A 10,219-nucleotide genomic window follows, 5' to 3' on the forward strand; every position below is an offset into this window, starting at 1 on the left:
TAAATGGACTTACTTTTATAATCAATAGCGCAAACGGCAAATGCTTTTACATAATGTCTTAAAAGTGCACTAACGAGAATTTTCGGGGCGCCTTTTAATCGCGGTAAATCGATCTACGCGCTCAGAGCATTCTTACGAACTTCGAATTATGGCCCTGTGTGGCAAATTTTTTAGTGAGATCAGATAAAACGTCCCGGCTCCTCCTTTTCTCTTTCTTTTTTTGACTCAACGCGCGAAATTCTTTTCAGGTAATCGCGTTGCGGCTTGCCACTCTGCCTTCAGAGGAGAAATAGGCGGAGTGATATAGTGAACATAGTCCTCTTAATTGCATCGGAGTTATTTCGGTGCTATGCTCTCTAAACCACAAATGTTTAGTGCTATCAAAATGTTATTAAGGCGAAAGTTTTTCTAGGCTGATGGGGGAGGAGGACAAAACATCTTTATTTTATTCAGTCAGGGGGGGGAAGGGGGGGATCTCAGTCCAGGGTCCCGTTGGCCGAAACTGCAGTAACAGCACGGAGAGCCAGCCATTGCTTGCGGGCATGAGTCCTGCAGGGCGGCCTCCCAATCTCTCTATGCAGGGGTGAGGGAGTGGACAAGGAGGAGAGGTATCCTGGCACGCCCAGACTATGTGGTAGAGCGTTGCCCGCTCACCGCAACGGGGGCAGTCAGGGGAATAAAGGGAGAGGTACCAGAGATTTAGGAGAGATGGTAAAAGAAAGGTATTAGTTGGCGGTAAGTTGCTGCCTCTTAGGTAGATAGGGTAAGTGTAGGGGGTGGTAGTATACGGCGAGACAGCATGTGGTGTTCAAGCAGCTCTGTGTATGGAAGGATCGAGGAGGCATACGTGCGATCCGGGCGAGGGGAAGCTTTGGTATAGTATTCTAGAACTGAGAAGTGTGCCGTCTGCAGCCGGCGAGCTGGTCGTTTCAGCGATGACAGGAGAGAGGGCGCTATGTGCAGGAGGAGCGCATGAGCGCTGAGCAGAAAGCTGGGTGAACTGCCTCCGTCACCGCTAGTTCTTCGGACCCCGAAGGCGCGCAACAATAAATTGTGTCGCTTTGGCTCCCGTACACTTGTCTAAATGTATTAAACCGATTCTGTGCATGAATAAATAAACTAGTTCTCTATAAAAGCGGCCGTCGTCGGGAACTTATGTATAAGCGGCGAGACACATACATCCGAGGCCTCTCTTCTCCCACAGAAATTGCTTGGGGAGAATCAGGTGTTGAAAAAAACTGTGCTTTCATAATGTCAGTCTGCCCGGAATCCAAGAACATACCATGACTATGCGGGATTGTGTTTAAGACGGCTTTTCTGGTGTCGAGTCAGATACAGATTTCCGTTGGAATGACAATCAACAGTAAGAAATTTCCTCAACGTACTCGGTAATTTATTTCTCAAACGTTAACGGGAGGTTCAATGACGGATGTGTAACGTATATTTATGATCACATAGATTTTTATACTCGGATGCGCTGGTTTATTCGGGCTAGACTGCGGTCCCCCATCGACGCTCGCGTGGACGTTTTGAAAAACCAATGGAGGGTGTTTTAGGCTAGGCTAGCGCGCTTTAATTGTTTGCGTCAAATGTAAATACAGATATATGAAGATTGCTTGGAGACAGAAATCATGCCAGGGCTGTTGAATACTTATTTGAATGTGGGCGGATACATATGAACAGGCAGCTGTTAAAAAAAAAATGCGAAACAGATTAGCGAGAGCTCATACAAATGCACGAAACCACACAGCGGACGACTTCAAAAACCAGCAGGGTAAACAATTCGCAACTTAAGCGAATATAAATAAATAGCTCAAGAATATGGTACCAACGTATGAAATGCTACTGAATTATATGAAGGGAGGAGGAAGATGAGGAGGAAAGGCAGGGAGGTTAACCGGTAAAGGAATTATATGAAAATGTCACTGAACACGAGTATACGTTAACGAATTAACCTGGTAAATTTTTGAAGCAACCAACACACGGAGAGAGTCATTAAACAGAGCCCTCAAACACAGAATTATTTGCACCACCTCACCTTCACGTGCTTTATTTGCTCTGCTTTAGAGCTCTGCTCTTGGTTTAATGACTTCACATAAAAATGGAATCGCATTTGGACGTAGAACATCACTATGCGAAGCGTCTTTACAAACAACTTGTGAGACGAAGTATTGGCAGAAGAGGGAAGGCTCTTGTCCCATCGTCGGGGCGCGTATTGTTCGAAGTAGCCGTGCGGTGGGGTGAAGAGGGGAGTTGAATGAGGCGGTCTCACTCCAGTGGTGAAGAGACGACATTTTTGGTTATATTCGTACGTCTACTGTGCCTCACTCGTTTAGTTTATAAATGTGGTTTTAAAATATTAAACCTTATTTTCTCTGCTTTCGAATGGTGCATTTGGTTTATAAATAGCTGTAACGATGTTTAAGCTGTAAAAGAAAATACAAAGGTAAGAAACGGCTTTTCAGCTCTACTTGTCTCGGGAAATGCAAAATTGTGCAAAATCTTTTGCACCTAGAAAAAAAAAAAACCGTTCGAGATGTTTTGAGATTAGATGTTAATCAACAAAGTTAAGCATTTTTATTACTGTGTATCGCTTAGCTTATTAGCCACGCGCCTGTGAAAAGTGCACCGCCAAATTGTGCCTGGCGATGTACTTCATGCAACTCTTCAATGGCGTTATGTATGCCAAGTTGTTGTATAGCGGTCGGTATAGACGCGCATTGGGGAAGCCCCAGGAAGCCCCAGATTAGCAAATAAACGAGAGTAAGGTCAAAGCTATCATATTTAGGCTGAAAAACAAAGCTATCCCACCGCACGATAATATTATATTAAACTCGCGGTCTGTAGAAATAGTTGAGCAGTTTAAATGCCTCGGGGTTATATTTTCTGCCAGTATGTCATGGGATTATCATGACATACATACCGAAAAAGAAAAGTAGCTGAAATCATTAGTGTTATAGGCTGTCTAAAATGCATACTTCCCACAACAACTAAGATGCTGGTTTACAATTCAATATTCAACTCGCATCATTTAAACTACTACCAGTTAGTGTGGGGTACAACATTCGCTAACCTTGAACGTATTCATTTAGTGCAAAAAAGATATCTCCGAAATACATATAATTTACCAGTCCGACATCCAAGTGCAGCTTTCTTTTGTCGTTACAGAGTGACTAAAGCACATAATCTTTATAAATATCGCCTTAGTGTCACTTTTAAAACAGAAATCAAATCTTAAGAATTTAGCAGAACTAAGGAAAAAAGAATCAGCCTATCCAACAAGACGTGACGAAGAATGGACAGTGTCAACACCTCGACTAAATCTTGGTAGGGAATGCCTTCAATACACTCTTCCATCTCTTCTAAATAGGTATATCCACATTATCTTCGATTTGTTTTCTTTTTCACATCGAGAACTACATAATTTGTTTTTGAATAACGTGGCTTGTTTCATTACGTATACATATTGCTGTTTCGTGTATTCTCTGGTGTTTACTTCATGTGCTTGTTTTTAAAATTGTATAAACTCTTGTGTTGCCTCCCTGCCAATCATTAGGATTGTAGACTCGTCAAGCTGTCCAAGGGCAGCTTTTTTTACGATTCCTCCATCTGTAATGTTAGATGGGAAATAAACTTTGACTTTGACTGCCTTGACCGCTTTTCTGACAAGGGTGTTCAACCGGTTGAGCTCCTGTTTAAGAAGGAGAAGGTATGGCGTTCCGTAGGTAATGCGGGATATAATGAATGCGCTGACCAGCTGCAGGGCGTCTCGCTCCCTAATGCCGTAGTTTCGATGTTTAACTCGTTGAAGCATTCGTATAAATTGATCGGTAATGTTGATCAATTGATTGAGAGTACAGGAGCGGGAGCGTCCGTTAGGGATAACGAGACCGCGTACCTTGATATCCGGCTTCACTTCTATGAGCTGGCCATCCAGGATGACCTCAATGGGTGAGGTGGCAGTGTAACGGGGGTGTCGCCGACGGTCAGTGATAAGAAATTCCGACTTCTCAGGGGCACAGGCAAAGGCATGCTCTGACCAGGTCTGTCGCCGCTTGGAGGTTGTCTTGAATTTCGCCTAGATTACCATGGGCAGTCCAAATGGCCACAGCGTCCGCATAAATGGCGTGTCGAACTCTCGGGAGGCTGTTGAGTTTATTGGGAAGGCCCTTCATGACGGGGCTGAAAAGTAGTGGTGAAAGTGTCGCAACCTTGATGTGTGCCCCTAGGGTCCAGACTGATGGGTGTCGAAGCAGTGCCGTCCTCATTAAGGATGGCTTTCTTATCTCTTAGAAAAGCTCCTGCAACAAAATCAACTGTGCGCGAGATTCCGCGTGATGCGTTCTCCTTGTCTAACGTTCCCGCCATCTGCAATAAAATTACGAGGGACTTTAGCGACTAAAGTAGTGAAAGGCGAAAGCCTGAGTGCCGCATTCTGCTACGCAACTGTTGCGCATGTAAAGATTAATGCTGTACGAGTAAAGTGACGACTACTGTTTCACATTCTGCTAGTACATTAACCTGTCAAGTTGTGGTGACGAGTTTCGAGAATGTTCCAAGCATTGTCTACACAACGCCTAGAAACGTCTAAACTTAGATAATTAAACAGTCGTTAATTAGGCATTAAATTAATAAATTAGTAATTAGTAACTGAGTATTAGTCATTGGCAACTGATTATTAGTCATTAATGACTGAATGGTTCGTTATTACGCCATTAATTGGTTATTATTCATTAGTCATTGATAACTGATGCTTAGTCATTATTTAAACTAATTATTCGTTAATTAGTAATTGATCATTGATTGGCATATGTCCATATAAGGTACGCAATCGCGCATACTGTGGTGATGCTCTGTGATTGGTCGAGACCTCCATGACGTCATCCCGTCTTGGCCAATCAGCCGCCGCAAAAGCGGGACACATTTTGTCCACGATAGTATGAGCCATTAAAGGCTTTCATCTTAATACCACACTTGAACGCATGCCAAGAAACGCCACGCGACAAGAGCGATAGTGTATCGCCCAAACACTTGCCGGAGAAAGTGTGACAGATATTGTGACTTTCCTTTCCTGTAAACCAATTATAATTATATGTAGCACTGCAACGAACGCCGATGAGAGACAAATTATAGGAGAGGAAGGGTATGTTTCCGCCATTCTCCTCTTGAGACATCTAAGAGTCCCTCTAATTTTTTTTACCCTAGTTAGTCTTGACAATTTCAGAAGCGCTTTAATTAATATAGTTCATATAACTGCCATGCGCGAAATGCAAAAGAAAATAGCACTGAAGCAAAACATGCTGTGCTTGCTTTTAAGAAATTGCTATTTTTTAATTTATACAGACTGACCTTGTGTAGGTAGCTAAGTGTGTGTACCTGAAATTATAAGGACACACAGATGTGCTAGATATAGGTCTAACACAGTACAAGTTCAGTACAATTCTGCAATGCCGCATCTATTTGTACTATGGGTACGCGGGGCACGCCACAAGGCGCAGGTATGTCCCCACTGCTCTTTAATTTGGCAATGCTTCATCTCCCTGCACAAATATGCGCTGTATGCCGACGACATCACCATTTGGACTACAAAGGGTAACATTGGTCAACTAGAGGACCGCCTGCAAACAGCGGCGGGCATAGTGGATCGCTATGCTATGTAATGTGATCTCCAGTGCTCTCCTCATAAATCAGAATTCGTGTATCTTCGCCCCTGGCCGAGATGCAAGACACCATTATTTCTCTCTCTGGCTATTGGACCCATACGCGAAGCCACAAAGATTAGAGTCCTCGGACTCTATTCACCAAAATCGTCGCGCTGACACAACGCTAGCCAAGCTTCGCAAGGTTGGCGACCAAGTGGGCCGCATGGTCCGCCGCGTCTCCAACAAGCGTGGGGGCCTCAGAAGCAGGAATGCGATGCGACTCGCCCATGCTTTTGTGACGAGTCGAATTCCATACCTGCACTTGCGCAAGCATGATGAACACATCCTGGAGGTTAGTCTCCACAAGATGATCAAGAGGGCGCTCGACCTCCCGATCTCTACCTCCAATGCGAGGCTCCTTGCATTGGGGGTGGTGAACACCTATCGGGAGCTACGCGAGGCGCACCTCACTAATCTATACACGCGTCTTGCCCAGACCATGTCCGGTCGTCGCCTTTAGACTGGTTACACATACAACACAACCATCGCATTGAGGAAAGGGTACGAGTGCCAGAGCTATGGAAAGGCCCGTGTTCGACCCCTTCCTACCAAAATGGACAGAGAAGACCACAATGGACGGCATCAGGCGCGGGCGAATGCCCTTCACCGCCATGATGGCTCTAAACACAATGTTTTCTATGTGGATGTTGCGGGCCCGCACCATTCCAGGGGAGGATGGTACACGGCTGCAGTCGTTCACGAGAAGACAGGTGGACGGCCTCACTTTTAAGGCCCCTAGCGCAACCCACGTGGAGGAGGTAGCAATCGCCATGGCTGCCTCCCACCCTCGATCTAAATTCATCCTATCCGACTCGCGAGGGGCCTGTCGGAATTATGAGCTGGGCTGGATAACGCCTACAGCAAAAAAAGAATACTTTGCAGAGCAGTTCGGGATCAGGATCCCCAGACCCGATTTCTCATTTGGACTCCAGGCCACCAGGGCCTATTAGGCCGCCAACTAGGCCGCCCGCACACACAAACCGGGCCCCCGGCGTAGACCCTACCGATCTGGACCAGGACACAAAACCTCTCTTAACTTTTAAAGAAATCTGTGCCTATTACCGGGACTCGCACCGTCAGTACCCGGCTCCTCTCAAGGGGCTAAGGAAAGAGGGCGAAATAATACTTCTTAGATTTTTTACTAAGGCTCTACTTTGCCCGGCAGTACTCAAATATTCCGACCCTTCCTTTTCTGGCCTCTGCCCTTTCTGTGGAGAGGTGGCTGACACCTTTCACATAGTCTGTGCATGCCAGCTAAATCCTTCTCTCTTACCTATAGCCTCTTCCTCTACCCGAGAGGACTGGGCGGCGGCCCTGCTCGGCTGCATGGATCGAGCGGCACAAGCGCTGGTCCAGCGAGTTCGTGTGGCAGCCCCGACTAATGGAGTCCCGAAATAAGGGACTCCACCTAGTATTGTAAGGGGAGCGGCCCAGTAGGGGTGGCTTCCCAAACAACCTCTCCTTTTGTAGTAAATGCTGACCTGCTGCTGCATCTATTTGTAAAATCTGGAATGCAAAACGTTCCAGAAAATCCGTTGTTGCGACTGAAGGAAGAGGCAAAACGAAATGTGCGGGCCTGCTACTGGCTCTGTAACTGAGCCACCTCCGCTGCCTCCGTAAACGGGTTGGAAATAGCAGGTCGCCGAGTAGCATAGCTGTAAAATAATACCTGTGTCATGTCAGATGCAGAAACGCGAATCGTCTCTGGGATGCAGTCTCCATTCACGTTGGCTGAATTTCTAGCAGCAATAGATCAAGCGAAACTGAAGGCTGCCTCTGGGTCCTGACAGCACGACCTATGGCCTATGATGTGTTTAAAAACCTAGACGAAGCTACTTGGAAAGCTATTCTTGGCTTTTTCAATGCTGCATAGGGGTCAGGAAAGATACCTGGGCAATTGTTGCAAGCTGCTATAATCACCATCCCAAAGCCTAGTAAATGTCAAGACAACAATCAAAGCAACAGCCAATTTCCCTTGCATCTACTTTGTAAAAATTGTCAGAATGTGTGATTGCTTGCTACCCATCTGCAGTGGTGGATTAAAGTGCATCACTGGTATAATCCATCCTATATTGGCTTTCGACCCCATCTTGGTGCAGGAGATGGCCTAGTTCCTTGTCCTCCATTACTCTGATTGGTGGCCTATCAAACCATGTCCAGCTCGTTCTCAGCATGGATGTGCATAAGGCATACTACCACATCAGCCACAATGGCCTCGTCGAGGCACTGTGGTGGATACACTTATCTGCCCACATGCCCACATCCTCCTGGACTTTATTCCAACCTTTCTTGTGTCCAGTGTATACGCAATCCACATCACCAAAAGGCAATGTTGAGCCCTTTCAGCTGCTTCGTGGCACCACAAGGCTCACTAGCCCTTATACTTTTCAACATCAGTCGAATACCTCTGGCATGGTACTTGGGCAACATATTGTTGACCTGCGCACAGTCATTTATGCGAATGACATCAGAGAATAATCTGTGCATCCTTCTCTTCAAAATCCTGCCACAAATTTGCAGCTTGCTTTGACAATTGCAGATCAGTGATGCTCTTCTGTAGGATTCACACTGTCACATTTCATGCGAGCAAGGGGGGGACCTCGATCACGTGGCTTTGGGGAATCGTGATGACACACATGATGTCACACATGGTGGACAAGGTGGTGGAATCCATTGTATGGGTGGTCACGAGGTAGCCAAAAAAATATTTGCAATGCTGTAGCTATGATCACTTGGCCACCATCTTGAACCTGAGAGCAACGGAGAAACGGACGGGAAACCAACAAATGTTAGTAGTAAAAGATAACGCTCTTAAACAACCGTCATTGAGCCACGCGAGCACTTCTCCCACTGCATAGTACCAACCTCCCTATCAACCTTGTGTGCTGGGAAGGGTCTTGCTTCGAAGGTTGAGCCTTCATGTCACCCTCATCTCTGCGGTAACCTAGCTGTGGTAGGCAGAGTAGCATGCTCCATTTGACACCGGCCCCCTCTGGCTCCAGCCTCCGAGGCAAACACTGAACATCTGCTCTGGACGTCCTCTTATTGCATGCCCGCTATCAGAAACAACTGCTCTGATGCGGGCCACTCCTCAGGATTACCGCTCAATGTGGATGCCTGACCATTAGGTCTTTATCCCAGCCCTTACTAGTTTTCTTTCGAGAATCCAGCCTGTACTTACATTTGTAAACAACCATTTTATGCTGCAAGGCATGCTATCGCAATAAAAAAAATTACAGCGAAAGCCCACCCCAAAGGATGGACTCAACATTTATAACCGAATTTGCTACACGTGACAATTTCATACTTTTGTAACATGACACATAGTATAAAACATGAACTCAATGGAACATTGCTATACTCGCTTCACGACAAACTTCCAGGTCACAATGTATTTTAGTCAAACTTCTAACAGAAGTGGGAAATCGACTGGCTGGGCTGAGGGCACCTCCACAATAAACCCTTTGCGAGCCATAGAATCCAATCAAAGACAGGATTTATTGTATCAGGAACAGCATAATAGGGAGTGAGATGCTGGCAAAGTAGATGGGACAAGCACTGTTTTTATGACCCAACTTTATCTGTGCTGCTTACAGTCCCATAAAAATCTACCATTTCCCCAGTTTTCAGCATCAATGACAGCCTCTCAACCTACCATGGTAACACACCACAACACTGACCAACCAATCACCCCAGCTGGATATATCAGGCCACATAAAGCACTAGGCTATCACCAATATAAAAAAATGTAGTCATTTATGCACTAGACAGAAAACGAGAGGTGCTGAAGATGTTTATAAAGTTCAGTAAATTAACAGTGCAAAGCAGTCAGATAAGCTAAGGCGGTACAGGTACGGTATGGTATGTTATGTGTGGTTATCAAAGAGACTCTGGTTATGAGAAACATTGTAATGCAGGGCACCAGATTAAGTCAGACCATCCTGGGGATCGTTAACATGCGCTGACATCCCGTGGCTTCTGAATTTCATCTCCAAACACAGCTATTGTGACGGCATTCAAATCCAAGAAGTCTAGCTTAGTAGCCAAGCACAGATAAGCGGCAGCGGCTGCAGTTAGTATGAAGCTTTCTATCGTGCACGCTTTATTATAGTGCCATTTTTAATTGGAGAAATTTTTGCATGTAGACCTATGAATGTTTAGATGAATTTAGAAAACCATGTGAGTAATTTTCAAGACATTACACAAACTCTGGAGTAATGCTTGGTGAGCTGATTTATTGCATGGAGCTTTTACAAGACTATGCCACAAATCAAAAGCTGGGGATATGCAGTCAAAAACCAATACAAGTGCTCATTTTAAAGAGCATGAGTCATGAAGTTTTCAGTCTGAGTTTGAGATATAAATACAAAGCTAGCAGGACAATTCAAGAATTGCTTACCAATGTAATATATCTCAGCAAGATATCCATGATGCGACCACACTGCCATTCTGCCGTGGCTACAAATCACTTCATAGTTGACAAGTACAGTGCATTTGATATGGCCAGCAACACAAAA

The sequence above is a fragment of the Amblyomma maculatum genome, chromosome 6, assembly GCF_055883805.1.
Source record: "Amblyomma maculatum isolate TAMU_Amacu chromosome 6, ASM5588380v1, whole genome shotgun sequence".
Taxonomy (NCBI): Eukaryota; Metazoa; Arthropoda; class Arachnida; order Ixodida; family Ixodidae; genus Amblyomma; species Amblyomma maculatum.